This window comes from Bos mutus, chromosome 18 (assembly GCF_027580195.1).
Source record: "Bos mutus isolate GX-2022 chromosome 18, NWIPB_WYAK_1.1, whole genome shotgun sequence".
Lineage (NCBI taxonomy): Eukaryota > Metazoa > Chordata > Mammalia > Artiodactyla > Bovidae > Bos > Bos mutus.
In genome coordinates, this window is record NC_091634.1 from 60,605,796 (window position 1) to 60,630,025 (window position 24,230).

At 40.8% G+C, this 24,230-nt stretch overlaps 1 protein-coding gene and 1 pseudogene across 1 annotated transcript in view; both read left to right on the forward strand.

Annotated features, from left to right (window-relative positions):
• Positions 1 to 24,230, forward strand: part of GLG1 (golgi glycoprotein 1) — a 130,059-nt gene that overhangs the window by 53,269 nt on the left and 52,560 nt on the right.
• LOC138991788 (STING ER exit protein pseudogene) lies at positions 16,890 to 20,369 on the forward strand (annotated as a pseudogene).

Below are 24,230 nucleotides of genomic sequence, written 5' to 3' on the forward strand. Positions count from 1 at the left end.
AATTCTTTGGCACTCAGCCTTCTTTATGGTCCAACTCTCACATCCATACATGGCTACTGGAAAAACCATAGCTTTGACTATGTGGACCTTTGTTGGCAAAATGACATCTCTCCTTTTTAATATACTGTCTAGGTTCGTAATAGCTTTTCTTCCAAGGAACAGGCGTCTTTTAATTTCCTGGCTGCAGTCACTGTCTGCAATGATTTTGGAGCCCAAGAAAGTAAAATCATTTTCCCCCCGTTTTATTTGCCAGGAAGTTATGGGACTGGATACCATGATCTTAGTTTTTTGAATTTAAGTTTTGAGCCTGCTCTCTCACTCCTCTTTTCCACCTTCAACAAGATGCCAGGATATATAGGAATTTTTGCTAAAAAGGAATCATGTTGAACATCAAAAGATTACTACTAATCACAAAAAAACAGACACTTCAAATTAGTGATTTTATTGCTTTTCTATGTATGAGAATATGCTAGAGTTTGGGCTCACTGAAATTATTCCTTAGGTATGCATCTTATGTCTAGGGCCAGGATCCTGTTTTTTTCCTCCATTCTGAGTTTCCCTTTTAGCAAACTCTGTGTGTGTGTGTGTGTGTGTGCACGTGTGCACGTGTGCGTGCTGCAGTGGCTGATCGCTTAGTGGTGGCCACGTTTGGTATTTACTGGAATGATAGGCAGTATTCTTTGTCCACAACAGTAAACCTCCAACTTAACAGAAACAGACAATATTATATTATTCCTGGATTTGGAAGACCTCAGATAAGTTCAGTGCAGTCTCAATCAGAATCCCAGCAGACTGAGGGGCTGGGGGATAGAAACTGACAAGCTGAGTAAAATTTATATGGAAATGCAAGTGAACTAGAGTAGCTTAGATCGCTGAAAAAGAACAAAATTGGATGGTTTGCATTACTTGTATTTCAGCACTTATTATAAAGTGATCAGGACAGTATGGCATTGTCAGAAAAATAAACTTACAAATGTGGGTTCAGAGTGTGTTTTGTAAGTAAAGTTTTATTGAAACAAGGCTAAACCTATTTGTTTACATATCCCCCTAGGGCTGCTTTTGATCGACAGTTACCAAATAGAGTATAACAGAGACTATGTTTTGCCTCTCAGTGGACACTGTCTGCAGCAGCTGCCTCAGAGAAACCCGAGCTTTGTGAAGGAACTGAGCATTGTCCCCTAAGCCTGAAATCTCTCTTTCTCATCTATTGAAATTTCCCCTCATCTTTCAAGGCCCAGCTCAGATGACAGCTCTCCTTAAAGTCTTCTTCCACAATGCTGTTTAATTCCTTGGTGTACAAGCTAGTGTTTGTACTAAACTAAAATGTTTTCAGAACTGGTAAAGGAACTTAGAGCCATGGCAGAGACTGAACACTGGCTTGAGCAAAAGGACCTATAACTAAAACAGAGTTCATATCGTCCAAGTCAAGACATTTCAAAGAAAAGTTGGTAATCCATCCCATGAAAGACAATGTTAAGACTCCAATAAATGTCCCATTTGCTTTTGATTGCTCAGGAAGTTTTTTATATAGCCCGTTTCCACTCCCCAAACTAGATCATAGGTCTGGGTTAAACTATACACACTTAAGACTTCTTTGGTTAAAACTTAACTCCTCAGAACCATTAAATATAGAAAAGAGAAACTGGAAAGGTTTGCCATTTTCTTCTAGTTGTAACCTGCTTCCTATTCTGTCTAGGTAGGCTAACTTCTCTTGTGCCTACTTGGATGGTTGGGTAAAATTTTGTAAGAGCCTGTAGATTTAAAAAAGTATTTTAAAAAGGATACCTTCCCCTTTCTCCTCCTTTCTCTCCCCAGTAATTCTCCTGGTACATGATTTACCTCATACATTTGAAGTTACCTGTATAACATCATTATAGCGTTTGGCGTGACACCTGAAGGCAAGCCTTCTGTGCCCTCAAACACATGCGTGCACACAAATCAACCAACTGACCCTTTAAAGCTGTATTTTCTTTTACTTAAAAAAAAAAGACCATTTGAAGGGATGAGACAATACAGTCCTGTAAAACCCTAAAAGCCTTTCTTAGATCCTCCTGTCATGGTGCTCTGGTTAATTTATAACTTCTAGGCATTAATGTTCTCAAGACTTTACAGAAGCAAGTGTGAGAGAACAAACCGAAGTTGCTCAGCTGCCGCCTTCGGCAGTTGTGCTCTGCGTTTGGCTCCTTTGTCTTTCTCAGCAAAAGCCCCAGTTCTGTAATCAGTGGTTCTTAGGCTCGGCACGCGTCACCTCGCTGTAAGCCTGGTCAGAGCAGAATCCAGCAGGTCCGGGAAATGGCAGGTGCTGGTCTCCTTGCAGTTTGAGGGGGTGGAAGCCCTCTTTTGGTGGATGGTATTTGAGCTTATGGTTCACCTTGTTGTAGCCACGCGTTCCGGGAAACAAACTCACTCAGAAGGACAGTGCAGATAGTGGAGTGCAGTTTAGTACACCGGCGGGCCCAAGGCAGAGTCCCCTCTTAGCCAAGGACCCCGACCAGCATCTATGAAAATCTTTTATACCCCATGTGTATGTGTCTGAACCCACCACTCCAAATTCCTTGAGACTTACATACACCGAGGAAAATACAATCCCAATAACCCCATCATTCACGTGCTATGGTCTCATGTGCTCAAACAGTCAAACAATTAGCCAATAATCAGTAAACCCGAGGTTACACTCTGATAGATACAGAAAAATTTATGGCCTGTCTGGAGGAAGGGGTGATTAGTGTATGTTTTCTCTTAGGCGATGAGTAACCTAGATACGATCTTCAAGGTTCCCCTGTCTGGAGGGGTCTTATCCTTCTGTTGTTGTTTTCATAGGCACTAAACACAGAGTTCAGAGTCCATTGGAAAGATGGCCGAGCAAGATCAGCATGAACAGGCCTAAGATGGAGTCCAGGCCCTATGAATTCCTTCTTCAACCTTAGTCTGGATAATTCGTGTTTATTGTCATTCAAGGAACTGAATGGGCAGGAAGATGGAGTTCTCCGAGTTTTGACTTAACTTAGTCCTGATCCTAAGATTTTTCTTGTGTTAGGTGCTGTTACACGTTATAGCAGATTTCCCTAACGCCCAGGCGTTCCTCCTCTCTGCTGGCTAGCAGAGGATAGCAGAGCCCTGTCCGCGTTCCCCCTGCCTTCACTGTCTCAGTGCTAGCTGCAGGCGGCTTTCTTCAAACCCTGGTGGAGGCTCAGGGCCTTCTCTGGCCTTGGGAACACAGCTGACTCACGTGGAAGGGGGCAGAGGGGCCTGGGAGTTAACAGCCCCGGCTGCAGGCCCTCACCAGTGACAAAAACTGGTGAGGCAGTGTCCTCAGCCTTCTCACTCCTGGAGAAGCCATTCCTGAGGTCTGATCTTTATGTTTTTCCAGAGGTGCCCGTGGGAATGCGCTCCAGCTGCCAGAAGGCCAGCCCACCTGCTCGTTCAGTCCTGCCTGGCTCCCCGTCTCACTTCCTCCCCTCCAGCAGTGCTTCAAGGGACCCTCTCCTCAATAAACTGATGGCACACACACAGCATTTTTTTTCCTTGCCTTGTATAAAGCAGTTCATAAAATCCATGTTCTCAACTCAGGCCAAACTGAAAGCTATTTTTATTACATATAATTAACCTAATTTACGAAAAAGAAGCAGGCTTGGGGAGCTGGACAGCATTGAAACAAGTGTGGAAGCTCAAAAGTTGCTTTTCTAGAATTAATGTTAACAGCCTCAATATAGCATTTGAAATTGTTTTTAGAATCTTGAACTTGAGTTACTCAGATCCAGGGCTGAGTTTGTATGGGTTAAATAATTTGTCTATGGATTCAGCGTGAGTGTTTCCAAGGTGGTTCTAACTTCAAGCATTAGATAAGCTTATTTAAGAAGTTGGAAGTGTGTTACTGTGCAAAAGCTTGGAGGAGTGGCTAGAGAAAAATAAGAGAATCCATCCATCGGTGAACCACCTTTCAGCTCTCACGTCAACTGCCCTGGTTTGATGTTGTCACAACGTGGTATTCCACAAGCTGTTGCTGTACATTGCATCTTTATGTTTATGATATAACTATGGAGAGGTTTTGTTTAAATTGGAAAAAAAAATTTTTTTTCAAAAGAACTGTTGCCAAGCTTACTCCCCACCTTTTGGCTTTTGCTTGAATCTTTGTCTTATTTCAAAGGCTGAGAGCTGTTACCCAGTGGAGCCTCGAGTTATGAAAGTCCAATATTTTTGAAATCTTAAAATTAAAAAATCGTTTTTAATTTTCAAATGCTTATGTTTTAAATTTGGGAATTATCACATTTTACGGACCAAAATAGCACATTCAGTTTTTGGCAGCCTCTGTCCTGCCCATGCCAGTAAAAGCAGCACCATATGGTCTGACTGCTGTTACACTGGGAAGCCCACACCCTGTGGAGACATTGCCTGGCATGAAGCGGAGCTGCTACTCCCCATATGCTTATGTTTTTAAGCCAGCATATCGACCAGGATATATTAAGACTCCAGGATATCCTATCCATTGAGTCTTGTAGCCCTTTTTCCTATCAGCTTTAACATTTGACCATTATGAAAACACAAGTAGTGCTGGAAACTTTATGGACTCTGTCACCCAACCTCAGAAAGAAACTTCTGAATGACTTTCCAAGAACGGAAAATACATACCTTTTAGAAGATAGTCGATAAACGTTTCAGTGCTAGTTAATTGCTGAAACTTAATTGCTCATTCCCTCCATAGCTGTCTCCTCTCTTGATGATAATCTCTTCCTCTCCTGACACCCTGCTCCCCTGAAATACCCAGAATGATAAGACTTTGCAAATATTAATCTTTAGGTATTGAAAGATGGGCTGAAAGTTGTAGTTCTTTGTGATGGAAAAAGTTTGCTTACTTATTTTTACACGTGACTTGTTTTTCATTTATTTATTTAGCTGCTTCGGTCTCGGTTGCTGCAGAGGGACTTTGTTGCCCCGAGGCATGTGGGATCTTAGTTTCCTGACGGGTTGAACTCACGTCCCCTGCATTGGAAGGCAGATTCTTAACCACTGGACCACCAGGGAAGTCCCCAGAAACAGTTTAGAATGAGCAGGAAGAAGGCATAACTGCTGCTCTGTTCACTTCTGTGTGTTTTGTCCTTTGTTGAATAGGTGTCCTGAGTTCTCCAAGTGATCGCCCTCTGCCTGTTCTTTGTCTCTTTGATGCTGGAGCTGCCATTTAGTTCATTGTAACCTGCATCCAAGCATTTTGGTAACCTTACAAAATTACTGTTAAGGCTTTCCAGTAGAAAATTAGCTAATTCTTCTGAAACTAAGTTTTGTTCATCATATAGAGTATGTCTGTAGTTTTCAATAACTTTCTTTATTAATAGCTATTCTTGAAACAGCATTTACTGTGTTAATTGTTTTGGGCACTGAGTATGTGGAATAGACAAAATTCCAGTCTCCAGAAATAGATAAGCAGGTTCTAATGCAGTGTAATGCTTTACTGGACAGATACACAGTATACTATAGTTGTATCTTGAGGCAGCTCCTGAATTTTCAAAGGAAAATGTAAAACCTTGACATTACAATGAAGTGCTTATAAATGTTATTGCCTGGTCTGTCAAAAAAGTATTTAAAGCTCAGAGAGAATGAAAAAAAAATTTTTTTTTATTGAAGGATAATTGCTTTACAGAATTTTGTTGTTTTCTGTCAAACCTCAACATGAATCAGCCATAGGTATACATATATCCCCTCCCTTTTGAACCTCCCTCCCATCTCCCTCCCTACCCCAGCCCTCTAGGTTGATACAGAGCCCCTGTTTGAGTTTCCTGAGCCATACAGCAAATGCCCGTTGGCTGTCTATTTTGCATATGGCAATGTAAGTTTCCGTGTTACTCTTTCCAACATCTCACCCTCTCCCGCCCTCTCACCATGTCCATAAGTCTGTTCTCTATGTCTTTTTCTGCATTGCCGCCCTGTATATAAATTCTTCAGTACCATTTTTCTAGATTCCGTATATATGTGTTAGAATATGATATTTATCTTTATTTTTGACTCACTTCACTCTGTATAATAGGTACTAGGTTCATCCACCTCATTAGAACTGACTCAAATGCATTCCTTTTTATGGCTGAGTGATATTCCACTGTGTGTATGTACCACAGCTTCTTTATCCATTCATCTCTCGATGGACATCTAGGTTGCTTCCATGTTCTAGCTATTGTAAATAGTGCTGCAATGAACAATGGGATACATGTGTCTTTTTCAATTTTGGTTTCCTCAGGGTATGTGTCTAAGAAAGCTCAGCGAGAAATTTATAAGGCTGGTTCAAGCTAAGTGCAAATAACTGAAAAATTAAATGTAGCTTTATTTATTTATTTTTAATGTATTTTTAAATATTTTATGTTATTCTAAAATTTGAACAACTAATAGTCATGTGTGATTTTTCAAAGTTAAAATTTTGAAGAATTCTAATTTTAATACGAATATAGTGAAGTATTTTGATGGTAATGCAGATGCCTCATGTTTGAATTTCTAAAATAAGAATCTACAGGTACTTTACCTTTTGATAGAAATGTGGTTTAAATCGGTTATTTTTCAACAGGAATGCTTTTGGTATTTTGAAGGAATCATTCCTCCTCGTGCAGTACTGTCCATACATTGAAGAACATTTAGCATACTCAGCCTTTTTTTGTATTTTTTATATTCCTAAAAAATGTTGAATACCTGCTTATAACTGTTTGACCCAATACCACTGAGGCGGCTATTATTAAGTGTAAGTGAAGACCCATACGTATTTCGGATCTTCTGTTTTTAAAGGTAGTAAATCATAAATAAAACATTGCCATCTAAATGCTAGTGTTGCTCCCCCTCCCGAGTTGGAGTGATAAAGAAAAAAATCCCTTCACATTTTCAGACGTACCTGGTTGGGAGTTGACTATCTCTGTATTACATAGTACTTTTGTTCTCTGTACCTGCGTATCAAATTTTACTTTCTGAACATAAGAGGGTTGCCGTGGCCTTCAGTAAATAAAGCATCTCTTTCTCTCATTTTAGAGTACACGCCTAGGTATCAGTGTTGGGGCGGAGGGGGCGGGTTTCAGCCGGCTTGGTGCAGGCGCCTGTAGCTCTGTTCGCTGTTGTTCAGTCGCTGAATCGTGCCCGGCTCTTTGCGGCCCCATGGGCTGCAGCGTGCCAGGTCCCCTGTCCTCCACTGCTTCCTGGAGGGCTCTCACATTTGTGTCCATCGAGTCTCTGATGCTGTCTAACCATCCTATGAATCTCACAAACATTGTCTCACACTAGGAACAGTAACCACATCATGTGGAAGATGCAGTACTCAACCTGATCTTTCTTTTTTTTCTTGTAAGCAGCTTTATTGAAGTGTATTCTACGTATCTTAGAGTCCACCCGTTAGCAACTTTACCATCATTTGTGGTATAATCATCACCATAAACCACTTTTAGAACATTTTTATCACCCCAGAAGTATTTCTCATGCCCATTTATAATTAATCCCTGTTCATTCCCATACCTAGGCTCCACTAACCTACTTTATGTCTCAAAATTTGCACCTTTGGACATTTTATATAAGTGGAATCATCAATATGTGACCACTTCCTTCTTAAAAATTTCTCTGTGGCTTCTCTTTCGGACTGTTGTTACCCGTTTCGATCTTTTCCTCTATCGGGGGCTTGAATGTCATGGTTCTGTTCTCACTCAGACCAGGTGATTTCATTCCAACCTAAATGTAATGATTCCACATCTTCTTAGCAGCCTCAGCCTCCTTTCTGAGCTCCAGACAGTTGTCGCTCACTCACTCCTCCCGCAGCTCAGCCACAGGCAGCTCAGCCTCACCATCTCTGAAGCTGAGCGCAGGCCTGTGGATTTCACTTCTCAGTGGAGGCACCGCCACCCACCCTGTTCCCCAGCCTGCAAAGCAGAACAGCCGTCATCCTTCATGCTTTCCCTCACTTCCACAACCAGTAAGTTACGGGCTCTGAAATCACCCTCTCAATGCCGCATGCGCTGAGTACAGTCCACCTGTTGAGGTAGTGTAAGTATGCCCTGTGGTTTGGGTCAAGAATCTGCAGAGATTCTACCCAAGATCAGACCTTAACCGGAAGTGTCGTCCTCATCCATTCAGATTCACAAGAATAAACCTAGCACACTTGTAGTAACAAGATTGTCTTTAACAAGTTTCAGAATTCTTTTTATCAACTTTAATTTTATTTTAATTTTTAAAGTTTTTTGTTAATAAAAGTTACACAATTAAAAAAAATCAGTGAATTCTATGATGTTTCTTAAGAAATGTAACAGTCTGTATTTCCCCTTACAATTCTTTTTAAATTAAGGTTAAAACAAAGATTCTTTTGGCTTTTCCCTTCCTACTCCCATATACCCGATGTAAAGTTTGCCATTTTCTGTAGAAGAATAATTGACAGTTTTCCCATAAAACAAAATTGGTACTCGCATAGCAAATTGAGTGTCTATTTACAGTGGTTTGACACAGGTAGAGGCAATTTCCTGTTTAGTAAGTAAACAGAGTAAAGGTTTATGACTTTACAAAAGAGTAACATTCCTTTTTATTCTTTTATTTAGCAGCAAATTTTAGTTGGATAAAGAGCATTTTAAGTTTTGTATAGAATTGACTTAGATTTTCAGGGCACTCAGATCACAAAGACCGAGTGAAATTTGTGAAGAACAGAGTGGAACATGGGATAGAATTAGAAATGAGTTGTTAGACTTCAGTAGAAGCTTACAAGAAATGTCTTTTCTAAGCAACTGGAAAGCAAGCTAAGGAAACGGGTTTTTCTTTCAGTCTAGAAGATGACTTTGCCATTACTTCCTCTTCCCTCTTGAATTATTTTTGTTTGTTGTTTTCGGGACATAATCATTTTTTGCCCTTAGTTCTCTCTCTCTCTCCCCTCCATCCCTCTTCCAGATCTAATCCATTGGTGTTTATTTGTATGAATTTTTTTTCTTAGTCATTTCTGAAAGCTTCACATGCAGGATGTCCAGTTTCTCCTGAAGGAATTGGATTTACATAAATAATGGTGATGAATTCCTTTAGAGGCATGCAGGGAACTCCAGAAATGTAATTCTTGATGCTCTTTCTCCATCCCTGCTGTTCCATCAAGTTCATGGGGTCGCAAAGAGTCAGACATGATTGAGTGACTTGCACCTCACTCTTCACCACTAGCACCACCTGGGAAGCCCCAGTAGGACTAGGAAGGAACGAATTTCACAGTCTTAGCTGCTTTACTCGCCGTGCAGAAAGAAAGCTAAATGTGAGAGAGAAGTTTTGAATTTTGTCATTAATGGAAACTGTAGCCTTAAGCCAGTACACAGATGTAAGATGCTTTTGTCGTGTCTGATCTTTTTCATGGCACTTAATTATGTAGGCTAGATCTACTTAATCTCAAATTCAAAGACGAAAGTGATTAGTCATCTTTGGTAAAAAAGAATCTGCTATTCATTTTTTTCTATTTTTTTCCATGAGATTTTTAGAGAAGATGTATAATTATATAGAATAAGCTATTGGTGAAACAGGGTAAAGGTTAAAGAGGTAACTTACGTTTTTAGGAATTTTTCTGATACTGTTTTTAACTGAGGTACTACCACCTCCAGGGGGGCAAGGAAGCAAAATAAAGCCGGAAACATTTAGGAACTTTTTTTTATTGAAGTATAGTTGGTTTACAGTTCTGTGTTAATTTCTTGTGTACAGCAAACTGATTCAGTTATATCTCTGTGTTTATATATATGTGTGTGTGTGTATGTATTTTTATATATGCATGTATGTTTATATGTGTACACACACATTCTTTTTCATATTCTTTCCCACTGTGGTTTATCACAGGATGTTGGATATGGTTCTCTGTGCCATACAGTAGGACCTTGTTTATCCATTCTGTATGGAATCATTTGCATCTGCTAACCCCAAACTCCCCATCCATCCTCCCCCATCCGTCTCCCCTTGGCGACCACAGGCCTGTTCTCTCTGTCGGAGTCTGTTTCTGTTCTGTAGGCAAGGTCTTTGTCATACTTGGATCCCGGGTGTAGTGACGTCACAGGGTTCACTTAGTTTACTCTCTGGGTCCCCCGTGCTGCTGCAGACAGCATTCTTTCATTCTTCTTTACAGCTGAGTGGCTGTTCCTGGGCCGTGTCTTGGTGCATTCATCTATCGAAGGGCATTTAGGTTGTTTCCATGTTTTGGCTGTTGTGAACAGTGCTGCTGTGACCATAAGGGTGTATGTATCTTTTCGAATTATATTTTTGTCCAGTTATATGCCCAGGAGTGGGACTGCTGGATCATACAGCATCTCTGATTTTTGTTTTTTGGAGGAACTTCCATACTGTTTTCCACAGAGGCTACTCCGGCTTATATTCGCAGCAACAGTGTAGGAGGGAATACACCTTTTCTCCATAGTCTTTCCAGCATTTGTTATTTGGAAACCTTTTAATGATGGCCATTTTGACCGGTGTGAGGTGATAGCCCATTGTACTTTTGATTTGCATTTCTCTAATAATTAGTGACCTTGAGCATTTTGTGCCTTGTGCCTATTGGCTATTTGTATTTATTCTTTGGAGAAAATGTCTATTTAGGTTTTCTGCCCATTTTTTGATTGGATTATTTGTTTTTTTTTGTTATTGAGTTGCATGAGCTGTCAGAGAAACTTAGGCATTTTTAATGCTCCCAAAATGAACTTATAAGAGATTGTTTTAAACTAGGGAAGTCAATTTTCAGCCTGTTTCTCTGTTTTGGAGGCAGGAACAAATTAGTGACCAGTCTAATAGGTTACTTGGTAAGTCATGGATGTTGAGGTCATTTGTTCAGTGTCAAGCCTTTTGGAAAGGCAATATTAATACCTTCACTTTCTTTTCAAACTTCATTAACTTGCTGTTAGTCCAAAACTATCCCATATTATTTTATGTTTTAAAATGTGTATTTGGTAATCTTGAGATAAAGTTTAAAAATTAAAATTCTGGCTAAAAGTTTTTAGTTAGTTTTTAATTGCTCAGTCATGTCTGACTCTTTGCGACCCCATGGACTGTAGCCTGCCAGGCTCCTCTGTCCATGGAATTCTCCAGGCAAGAATACTGGAGTGCATTGCCATTCTCTTCTCCAGGGAATCTTCCTGACCCAGGGATCGAACCCGGGTCTCCTTCATTGCAGGTAGATTCTTTACCGTCTGAACCACCAGGGAAAAGTTTTTAGTAAGTTAATTAGATGATATAGTCTAAGATATCTTCGGATAAATTATGTACTAAATTAAAAAAAAAATAGGTCATGGGTCACATATTTGGCTTATGTATATGCTTCTGAATTCTTTATGTTAATGGCATAAGTAGCCACCACATTCATAATATTGTAAGATTCTTAACCAGACAAATGACTCAGAGTAGGTATAAAGGTGTGTACAGTACAGCTTACAGTTAAAGTATTCATTTTAAATATGTCTTAGAACGTTGCAGTTTGTGAATTTTATTTAGTACATATTACAGAGAAAAAGTTGGCTTAAAACTCAACATTCAGAAAACTAAGATCATGGCATCTGATCCCATCACTTCATGGGAAATAGATGGGGAAACAGTGGAAACAGTGTCAGACTTTATTTCTGGGGGCTCCAAAATCACCACAGATGGTGATTGCAGCCATGAAATTAAAAGATGCTTACTCCTTGGAAGGAAAGTTATGACCAACCTACATAGCATATTCAAAAGCAGAGATATTACTTTGCCAACAAAGGTCCATCTGGTCAAGGCTATGGTTTTTCCAGTAGTCATGTATGGATGTGAGAGTTGGACTGTGAAGAAAGCTGAGCGCCGAAGAATTGATGCTTTTGAACTGTGGTGTTGGAGAAGACTCTTGAGAGTCGCTTGGACTGCAAGGAGATCCAACCAGTCCATTCTGAAGGAGATCAGTCCTGGGTGTTCTTTGGAAGGACTGATGCTGAAGCTGAAGCTCCAATACTTTGGCCACCTCATGCGAAGAGTTGACTCATTGGAAAAGACCCTGATGCTGGGAGGGATTGGGGGCAGGAGGAGAAGGGGACGACAGAGGATGAGATGGCTGGATGGCATCACTGGCTCGATGGACGTGAGTTTGAGTGAACTCCGGGAGTTGGTGATGGACAGGGAGGCATGGCGTGCTGCAATTCATGGGGTCACAAAGAGTCGGACACGACTGAGCGACTGAACTGAACTGAACTAAACTGACAGAGAGAAATTTTATATAAGTGCTTGAAGCTTTTCCTCTTGCATACTGAGGTGAAAATAAAAATCAGAGAGAGTCTAGGTAGAAGATTAAAAAAAGTTCTTGGCACCAAAAGCAAGCTATTTAGAGAAAGCGCATCCAAAATTGACTTTCTGTTGTTCCTCACGCCCCAGTCTTTTTTTTTTCCTTCTTGTGAAACTGAAAGAAAACTACGCCTGGGGTTCTTAGATACTAGCTCTTGCATCTGAGTAGATATGGTTATGCTCTCCCTAATGCAGAGAGCCTTTCCACAATCAAGCTCTGTGACGTGGATTATTTAGGAAGATTTCAGTTGGGAAAATGCTTTTAGGTGCTTTCTGAGGCTCACTTTGGTTACTTGGTCTGTCCTTTTTCTGTGGTCCATGAGGCATTTCATTTGTAGTAATATCACATGTCAGAATTTAGAATATTTTCTTTGAAATAGTGAACTTGCCTCTAGTCATAGAGCCTTCTTTTCTATGTTTTTAGTGTAGACTAAAGATTCAAGAGACCTGAAATCAAGGCCTTGTATTTCAGACATTAGATTTCCCAATAATCTTCTGAAGAATAATAATTGTGATGATCAAAATTTTTAAGATACTGTTGTAAGGTCTGAGTGTATTTGAATTCTTGATATATAATCTGTTGCTTCATAAATAGGCTGTTTGCTTGGATGAGAATACTCAAGTCTCTGACAGATTTATCTCTAGGAATTGCTTGAATCAAACAGTGTTAATTTAGTTTATTGACTTCCCTGGTAGCTCAGATTGTAAAGAATCTGCCTACAGTGTGAGAAATATGGGTTCGGTCCCTGGGTTGGGAAGATCCCCTGGAGAAGGGAACAGCAACCCACTCCAGTATTCTTACCTGAAGAATTCCATGGACAGAAGAGCCTGGTGGTTTACAGTCCATGGGGTCACAAAAAGTTGGACACAACTGAGTGACTTAACACTTCCTAGGGAAAGATTTTCTGAAACAACAATTATATATATTTAACATGGGTGGTCTACAGTCTTAAGTTATATTGACAGAGTTGGTTTTAGTTATCATCCCGCTCTTATGATCATCCTAGCCTAGAGAATGGGACATTATCATCTGGGGACTTGGTCTGGTCTAGGATATGGATGTTGCCTATTTCCTCCCCACCACTACCTGATTTTGAATAGACAGTGGAAGAGGAAAAAGAAAAATACGGACTTGGAAGAATATATCATTAAACTTCCTTTTTGCCCCAAACATGAAGATATATTACAAATATTTTCAAAAATGTTTGTCTTGAAATAGAATTATCCTTGGTTTTCCGTTTTTTCTTTTTTGCATGTGGTACAAAAATCAAAAAGTACAGAAGGTTATATACTGAAAAATAATTATATGTGTCCTTTCAGAGATAATATATACAGATACAATCAAATATGTATGTCATAGATCTTGAATTCTTATTCTTTGCCTCCATGAATTATGTTGCTTTTGGTGTTTATTTGATTTTATTATGTGCAGAGATGGAAGGGCCAGTATTATCTTCCACTGCCCTGTGAAGTACGTGAAGTACGATTTATCTGTTTTGTGGACATGAACTTTGAAGCCTAAAGAATTATGTGACTTGATCGAGGCTTGCTATACAGTGAATATGCAACAGAACTGAAATCAGAGCTTAAATTTTTCTGGCTCCTAGTCCGTAATTCTTTCTACCATGTTGCTTCTAAAGCATGATGAAATGAGGGGATCTGTTGACGGTGTTTATTTCTATGAGGTAATGACAATCTGCAGATGGTGACTGCAGCCATGAAATTAAAAGATGCTTACTCCTTGGAAGGAAAGTTATGACCAACCTAGATAGCATATTCAAAAACAGAGACATTACTTTGCCAACAAAGGTCCGTCTAGTCAAGGCTATGGTTTTTCCTGTGGTCATGTATGGATGCCAGAGTTGGACTGTGAAGAAGGCTGCACGCCGAAGTATTGATGCTTCTAAACTGTGGTGTTGGAGAAGACTCTTGAGAGTCCCTTGGACTGCAAGGAGATCCAACCAGTCCATTCTGAAGGAGATCAGCCCTGGGATTTCTTTGGAAGGAATGATGCTAAAGCTGAAACTCCAGTACTCTGGCCACCTCATGCGAAGAGTTGACTCATTGGAAAAGACTCTGATGCTGGGAGGGATTGGGGGCAGGAGGAGAAGGGGGTGACAGAGGATGAGATGGCTGGATGGCATCACTGACTCAATGGACGTGAGTCTGAGTGAACTCTGGGAGTTGGTGATGGACAGGGAGGCCTGGCGTGCTGCGATTCATGGGGTCACAAAGAGTCGGACACGACTGAGCGACTGAACTGAACTGAATGACAATCCTGTGAGTAGCCGTTTTAGAAGGATTTTGATGCTGTGTTTCTATGGTAGTGGTATCACACCCTCACAGTTCAGAGGACTGTGTCATTGTTGATGAATTGTCTACAGAATAATTTATAGATGTTAGCCACTTGAGACTGAATGATAATGCTCTGGGTGTCACTTTTGTATCATGGGCACCAAAACTGACTTTATCTATGAAACTGGGCAATGAAAAACAAGGTCTTTTATCTCTACAGCTGTGTGCCTGCTGTGGCTGGAAGCCATGTTGATAGACTTGTCTAAGATTCTTTCCCATGGGGCTTAAAGGGGAATCTGGCCAAGCATTTGATAGAACGCTTGACTGTTTTCTTCCCCCCCAAATTAGGACCAAACTGGATTCTAAATTTCTAACTCTTCTCCTAGGGGGAAAAAAATGAGTGAGTGAGTCAGCGGTAATTTTTCCCTCCTCGCTGATTATAGGCTCTCATGCAGATGATTTCATTCCAGAAAAACTTGTGCTTCACAATAGTGACGTGGTCCCAAATGGAAAGCTGATGTAAAAGACTGAGTGAGCTCTATAGAAAGAAATATCTCTAAACATCTTTTGTGGATGATCTGTCTCATATAGTTTATTCAGTTCAGTTCAGTCGCTCAGTCGTGTCCGACTCTTTGTGACCCCATGAATCGCAGCACGCCAGGCCTCCCTGTCCATCACCAACTCCCAGAGTTCACTCAGACTCACGTCTATCGAGTCAGTGATGCCATCCAGCCATCTCATCCTCTGTCGTCCCCTTCTCCTCCTGCCCCCAATCCCTCCCAGCATCAGGGTCTTTTCCAGTGAGTCAACTCTTCACATGAGGTGGCCAAAGTACTGGAGTTTCAGCTTTAGCATCATTCCTTCCAAAGAAATCCCAGGGCTGATCTCCTTCAGAATGGACTGGTTGGATCTCCTTGCAGTCCAAGGGACTCGCAAGAGTCTTCTCCAACACCACAGTTCAAAAGCATCAATTCTTCGGCGCTCAGCCTTCTTCACAGTCCAACTCTGGCATCCATACATGACCACAGGAAAAACCATAGCCTTGACTAGACGGACCTTTGTTGACAAAGTAATGTCTCTGCTTTTCAATATGCTATCTAGGTTGGTCATAACTTTCCTTCCAAGGAGTAAGCATCTTTTAATTTCATGGCTGCAGTCACCATCTGCAGTGATTTTGGAGCCCAAAAATAAAGTCTGACACTGTTTCCACTGTTTCCCCATCTATTTCCCATGAAGTGATGGGACCAGATGCCATGATCTTTGTTTTCTGAATGTTGAGCTTTAAGCCAACTTTTTCACTCTCTGCTTTCACTTTCATCAAGAGGCTTTTTAGTTCCTCTTCACTTTCTGCCATAAGGGTGGTGTATTTCTCCCGGCAATCTTGATTCCAGCTTGTGCTTCTTCCAGCCCAGCATTTCTCATGATGTACTCTGCATATAAGTTAAATAAGCAGGGTGGTACCTTTAATTCAGGATAGTAAAATGGGGGGGGATTCGGAAGGAGTTCACAGTATTTCTTAGGGTATAGAACATTACTTGATTTCGTAATTTACATTTTTTTTAAATAAACTTTAAGATTTGTAAAACCATAACCAAATATGTATCCTTTTGGCCGTAATGTAATGATGTATTTTGTGTTCAGTAACTAGATTGTTATATCCATATTTGCCATTCCCTGCTCTGGGGACAGAAGATAGATAAATTTGACTAATTTTGAGTGTTTCCATTTGGTTATTTTTAACTAGTTGTAGAGTTTTCTTAAGCAAAAATAAGATGTAATTTGATTTCTTGAATTAAATTTTGAGACAGAGCATCTTCATGGGTATGGATACTTCTGTCAGTGAGTCAGGAGTTGATCAGTTTAGCGGGGGCTCTTAAGTCTAGTAATGAGTTACATTATTATGCTTTCATATTTTTAAAATAGGGCTAAAACCTCACTGAAGGTGAATGAATTAGCACTTGACAAAGCTGCAAGTCTTTTGCCCGTATTGTTTATATACAAGTAAGTAATATATGAACTTGAGCAGACGCATTCACTAATTCCTACTATTTTATATGTATTATAAAGACCATTGAAGTTATTTTCATTTTAAAGGTATAAGAAAGTAAGTCTTGACCTCATCTTAATACCCTGACTGTCCAAGAACCAGGGATAAATGGGCTCTAGTTTGTTGGAGGAACCTTGCCTATCTATCTTTTATCCCTTTAAATTGCATCGTGTTCCCACAGAAGTATATATAATAACTCTACATTATTCTTCGTGTTGTCTTTGGGCTCTGTCTCTGAACCATACCTACTGCTCTAGTCAGTAGTCCATGCCAGCGCCTCTAATGGGGGTGGGGGCTGGCACATGATGACAGTGAGAAGCCCCTCGATGTCTGCTGTTCATGCTGCCAGATGGTCCTGGTGCTGGACTGGCAGAGAAATTACCCATGAGTCCCCAGGGTTGGCCTACGTGACTGATGCTGCCAAACATACCCACACGTTTTGTAACACAAGATGAAGACACCTGTGTGTCTTTGGAGGCCAGAGGTATTAAAGGACATGCAGGAAGAAATGTACAAAGTGTAGACTGCTAGTCTTCTACCAGTCCCAGCTGAAGAATGCTGCCATGACCTCCACTGTGGATGGAGTAATAGTCAAGTTTGGCTAGGGTTTTGGGAAAATGAAATAATATATCTCATATTTTTAAAAATATATATTATATATATATATATATTATATTTCTACTGTGGGCAAGATGGAGAAGGAAATGGCAACCCACTCCAGTGTACTTGGCTGGAGAATCCCATGGATGGAGGAGCCTGGTGGGCTGCAGTCCATGGGGTCACAAAGAGTTGGACATGACTAAGTGACTGGGCAAGAACCTCTTTGAAAAAATGGAGTATCTCTTATAGTCAACATAAGAGTCCAAAATGCAGTACTTAGGTCCTATCTCAAAAATGACAGAATGATCTCTGTTCATTTCCAAGGCAAGCCATTCAGTATCACAGTAATCCAAGTCTTTACCCCAACCAGTAATGCAAAAGTAGCTGAAGTTGAACGGTTCTCTGAAGATCTACAAGACCTTCTAGAACTAACAACCAAAAATGATGTCCTTTTCATCACAGAGGACTGGAATGCAAAAGTAGGAAGTCAAGAGATATCTGGAGTAACAGACAAGTTTGGCCTTGGAGTACAAAATGAAGGAGGGCAAGGGCTAACAGAGTTTTGCCAAAAGAACACACTGGTCATAGCAAATACCCTCTTCCAGCAACACAACAGAATATTCATCACACGGATGTCACCAGATGGTCAACACCGAAATCAGATTGATTATGTTCTTTGCAGCCAAAAATGGAGAAGCTCTGTACAGTCAGCAAAAACAAGACCAGGAGCTGACTGTGGCTCAGACCATGAACTCCTTATTACCAAATTCAAACTTAAATTGAGGAAAGTAGGGAAAACCACTAGACCATCCAGGTATGACCTAAATCAAATCCCTTATAATTATACAGTGGAAGTGAGAAATAGATTCAAGGGATTAGATCTGATAGACAGAATGCTTGAAGAACTATGGACAGAGGTTCATGACATTGTACAGGAGACAGGGATCAAGACCATCTCCAAGAAAAAGAAATGCAAAAAGGCAAAATGGTTGTCTCAGGTGGCCCTGCAAATAGCTGAGAAAAGAGAAGCTAAATAAGCAAAGGAGAAAAGGACACATAAACCCATTTGAATGCAGAGTTCCAGAGAATAGCAAGGAAAGATAAGAAAGCCTTCCTGAGTGATCAATGCAAAGAAATAGAGGAAAACAACAGAATGGGAAAGACTAGAGATCTCTTCAAGAAAATTAGAGATACCTAGGGAACATTTCATGCAGAGATGGGCTCAATAAAGGACAGAAATGGTAGGGACGTAACAGAAGCAGAAGATATTAAGAAGAGATGGCAAGAATACACAGAAGAACTATATAAAAAAGATCTTCACAACCCAGATAATCATGATGGTGGGATCACTCACCTAGAGCCAGACATCCTGGAATGTGAAGTCAAGTGGGCCTTAGGAAGCATCACTATGAACAAAACTAGTGGAGATGATGGAATTACAGTTGAGCTATTTCAAATCCTGAAAGCTGATGTTGTGAAAGTGCTGTACTCAGTATGTCAGCAAATTTGGAAACCTCAGCAGTGGCCACAGGACTGGAAAAGATCAGTTTTCATCCCAATCCCAAAGAAAGGCAATGCCAAAGAATGCTCAAACTACCGCACAATTGCACTTATCTCACACGCTAGTAAAGTAATGCTCAAAATTCTCTAAGCCAGGCTTCAGCAATATGTGAACCACAAACTTCCATATGTTCCAGCTGATTTTAGAAAAGGCAGAAGAACCAGAGATCACATTGCCAACATCCGTTGGATCATAGAAGAAGCAAGAGAATTCAGAAAAACATCTACTTCTGCTTTATTGATTATGCCAAAGCCTTTGACTGTGTAGATCACAACAAACTGTGGAAAACTCTTAAAGAGATGGGAATCCTAGACCACCTTACCTGCCTCCTGAGAAATCTATACGCAGGTCAAGAAGCAACCATTAGAATCAGACATAGAACAACAGACTGGTTCCAAATAGCCAAAGGAGTACGTCAAGGCTGTATATTGTCACCCTGCTTATTTAACTTCTATGCAGAGTATATCATGCGAAATTCCGGGCTGGATGAAGCACAAACTGGAATCAAGATTTCCGTTCGGGCTGGATGAAGCACAGGCTGGAATCAGGATTTCCGGGAGAAATATCAATAACCTCAGATATGTGTTGACACCACCCTTATTGCAGAAAGCGATGAAGAACTGAAGAGCCTCTTGATGAACGTGAAAGAGGAGAGTGAAGAAGTTAAAACTTAGCATTCAGAAAACTAAGATCATGGCATCTGGTCCTGTCACTTCGTGGCAAATAGATGGGGAAACAATGGAAACAGAGTTTATTTTCTTGGGCTCCAAAATCACTGCACATGGTGAGTGCAGCCATGAATTTAAAAGACACTTGCTCCTTGAAAGTAAAGCTAGTCTTTTGACCAACCTAGACAGCATATTAAAAAGCAGAGACATTACTTGCTGACAAAGGTATGTCTAGTCAAGGCTATAGTTTTTCCAGTAGTCATGTATGGATGTGAGAGTTGGACTGTAAAGAAGGCTGAGCACCAAAGAATTGCTGCTTTTGAACTGTGGTGTTGAAGAAGACTCTTGAGAGTCCCTTGAAGTGCAAGGAGATCAAACCAGTCAATCCTAAAGGAAGTCAACCCTAAATATTCATTGGAGGAACTGATGCTGAAACTGAAACTCCCAATACTTGGCCCACCTGATACAAAGAACTGACTCATTGGAAAAGACCCTGATGCCGGGAAAGATTGAAGGCAGAAGGAGAAGGGGACGACTGAGGATGAGATTGTTGGATGGCATCACCGACTCGATGGACATGAGTTTGAGTATACTCCAGGAGTTGGTGATGGACAGGGAAGCCTGATGTGCTGCAGTCCATGGGGTGGCAAAGAGTCGGACACGACTGAGTAACTGAACTGAAATATATATATATCTCAGAAGCAAGAGCCTCCTAAGAAGGCAGTAATGGCCAAATAGTTAGCACATTGTGCTTTGTCACTGTGTCTGCTCTTGGGGAAGAGGAAGAGAAGATTGAGGCTAGGGAAGTTGCTGCCTTGTTTGCACAGAATGCACAGTGATTGGAAAACAGTTGGAATGCAAAGGCCTGAGCAACAGGCAACTGCAGGAGCTGGCTGAAATGGAAACCAAGAAAGCAAACATGAAAGGGGCCTTGACTAACAACCAGTTCAAATGATCAGGAACTTTCTCTGAACCCAGACTGGAAGCAAACATTTAGATTAGGAGGAAAAGGATATTTTCTTTGATACCGTGGCCTGGCTGCTACATTTATATCCCCAGCAGAAGGCTTTATGTTGCGCTCTTTGATTCTTCTATATTCAGTGAAGTCTATGAGTCCATATGACCTGCTTTCTAGAGATGGATTTTTCTGAATCTTTTCTGTTTATAGTATATAGGTCTTCGCTACTATTTTTTTTTTCCCCATTTGATGTAAACTTCTTGAGCTATGTAAAAACTCTATGAATAGATCAGTGCCTAAGTATCTCCAGTTTCTTAAGTAGCTGTTCTTATTCCTTCTTCAAAGTTAATAAAATATTTAAAGATTATTTTAAAAGTATTTGCATATTTTTTCGCAGTTGTTACCCCACCACCCACTGGGGAAGCACACAAGTAAATAATAATAAATTGAATCACCACTCTCTACACTGTATTTAGCATAACATATTAATTAGGACTAAAACAAACCATTATTTGACATGAGTTTGAGCAAGCTCTGGGAGACTGTGAAAGATAGGAAAGCCTGGCGTGCTGCATGGGGTCACAAAGAGTTGGACACGACTGAGTGATCGAGCACACAGACACACCATATGTTGTTGTTTAGTCGCTAAGTCTTGTGCAACTCTTTTGAGACCCCATGACCAAGGCTCCTCTGTGCATGGGATTCTCCAGGCAAGAATACTGGAGGGGGTTGCCATTTCCTTCTCCAGGGGATCCTCCCGACCTAGGGATCAAACCCATGTCTCCTGCATTGCAGACAGTTTCTTTACCACTGAGCCAGCAGGGAAGCCCTTCACCGTCGCCTGGGAATGGTCCCATGGTGCTCCCTGCGTCCTTGCTCAGGTCTCAGCCTTCTGACCTCCTCACCTTGGTGGTGTGCCTTGTCGCCCCCTCACCCCTGCCCACACACAGTGCCATATCAGCAAATCACAGCCTCCTCATGTCAGCAAATCACAGCCTCCTCGTAAGACTGCCGTTAGTTGTTCCCTCCTCTGTTAGTCTGTCTGATTTCTGTCATCCTAACTCAGAAAGCGTGGTGGTACTTCTTTCATTCTTTAAAATATTAGCTCCTTCAACTCCACAGTCAACTTTGTGTGATGGTTAGGTGTAGACTCATGTTTTACCTCCCTTATCATATGTACTTGAGAGCCAGCCATCTGTAACTCTCTGTCTTCCTTTCTTTTTACCTCCCACTGAACCTGTTCGTAAATCCTTTCTGAAAAGATGAGTGAACGTTAAAGAATCATATAAAAGCAAAGCTCTTGAGTGAATCAGAGCATTGTTGGAGGGCACAAAGCCTGTGCTGATCGCTGTTATTTTGGTAAAACAATCCTTAGCAGCTATCCCTGGGTACAAATAGAAAATAATTCTGGTTGAGCCAGAATGAGGCACTAAGAGGAACTTAGTTATGAATCTGACTGAGGGTTAATGTTCAGTTTACACTTGCGCAGGAGAAATTTACCAAGACTGAAAGACTGAGTTGATCTAATCATCACCCACTGTAGTGTTTTCAGTTTGCTTTTTTGGTGGGCGTGAAGGAAGTGGTTTGGGCCTAGTTAATAAATGAATTGCTTATATGACTGGAAGTTTACTGGGTCCTTCAAGAATAAATTTGTAGGAGAATTTACCTACTGCTGCAGCAGAATGTTCCTCAGAAGGAGGCATCAGGCTGTTTCCTAGCCTTCAGATTTTTGCAAGGCCACGAAAGCAGCAGTACTGCTGATTTGTTTGTTTTCTCTTGGTGTTTAATGCATAGAGTCTATTGCCACTGAATTTAGTATCAGGTATGATCTGGTGGGTAGTTCAACTGGAGTAGATGTGATTATAGAATGTTTCATATTTTAGACACAGTCTAACTCCCAAGCATTTCTGTTTTAGAAACTGGGACAACTTCCAAGTTAGTTTTGTGACTCCTTTAATTTCTCCTGCCAGACTCATTAACTCAGCCTATTCGCCTTTGGGGAAATCATACTTCCAGACTTGTACTCTCTGTAAAAATCATCCTCTTAAGTGAATGTGATGGTTGAATTAATTGAGAACATTCAGACTCAACCTTTCCAGCAGTGTATTCTGAAACCTGTTTGTTTTGATTTTGACCAGCCGAGAATGATTAAGATCAAGCAGTAGGAAACTGTAATCATAATATGCAAATTACCTGCATTAAAGGATGTGGAATTCAAATACTGCTATTTTTCAGTTCCACGTCTCAGATTTTATAGACTCAGAGAGCCGGAGAGAATCTCAGTCATCTTAGATAAATGCTTCTTTTTTAAAAAAACATAGTACACATTTATTTTAAAAAATCCAAATATAAGTGGACCCATACAATTCAAACCCATGTCATTCAAGGGTCAGCGGTATTGCAGAGTGTCATTAGTTTTGATTATAAACTTTGATTATTATTCTGAAGACTGCTATAGTAATGTCTAAATAATTAACAATGTGTTTCAGGTGTACAGCAAAGTGATTCAGTTATACATATTCATGTATATTCTTTTTGAAAGTCTGTTCCCATTTATGTGGTTATATAATATTGAGCAGAGTTCCCCGTGCTATACCATAGGTCCTTGTGGGTTACTCATTTCAAATATAGCAGTATGAATGTGTCAGCCCGAACCTCACTAGCCGCCCCTCTCTTACCCTTCTCCCCTGGTAACCAACCGTAAGTCTGTTTTCCAAGTCTGTGAGTCTGTTTCTGTTTTGTAAGTAAGTTCATTTGTGTCTTTTTTTATTTTTTTAAGATTGTCCATATAAGCGATAATCATACAATATTTGTCTTTCTCCGACTTATGGATCTTTTTGAGATGATGATAACAGCTGTGGATTCTCTTCTCAGGAAAACATACTTGCACGCAGAAGTTTGCGTTCTTTTTCAAGACAACCTTACTCCTAAGTCTGTCATGAACCCTAGGTGATGAAATCCCTGTTTTAGTCCAAAGCTTGTCCTCTAGGGTCTGAAGAAGTGAGACATCTGAAGTCACAGAGCTTCTGTAGCTGACACTACTGCTAATCTGTTGGGTTTCCTCCCCCCAACACCCCCCTACACACACACACAATTTCTATCCCTAAAAGCCCATTCTGAGTTTACGGAACTTAGAGGAAGGGTTAGGGGTGTTAAACCTTAAAATAAACTGTTTCAGCTTGTCTTACTTACCCAGTTAGGAGATTAAAGTATAGTAATATCCCAAACATTTGAATCACTGATTTAGAAAAGTCAAATGAACTAATCAAAGTTTTTTATAACCTGTTGTGGTTATTTGAAAGGCTCATCCGGATCCCTTTCCATGCGTGCTCAATTGTGTCCTACTCTTTGCGACCCCATGGACTGTAGCCCGCCAGGCTCCTCTGTCCATGGGATTCTCCACGCAAGAATACTGGAATGGGTTGCCATTTCCTTCTCCAGGGCATCTTCCTGACCCAGGCATCAAACTTGGGTCTCCTGGCATTGACAGGCGGATTCTTTACCACTGAGCCACTGGGGAAACGCCAGTCTAGATCCATAGTTGATCTCATTACCAGTTTCTTACCCAGGCCACTGGCCTCTGAATTCATCAAATAAATCAATCCAGAGCACTTGTTCCGTTTATTCATCCTGTCTACCTTTCTTTGATTTATTTTTTTGTTTGGTGTTTGTTTGGCCATGAGGCATGTGGGATCTTGGTTCCCTAACCTAGGATCAAACCCAGGCCCCCTGCGTTGGGGGCACACAGTCCTAACCACTGGACCACCAGGAAAGTCCCCTGTCTACATTCCCTTTTCTTGCTCCTCCCAAAGGTCTCCCCGTTATTGTGCTCATCCTGAGCTGCTGACTTTGGGGGGA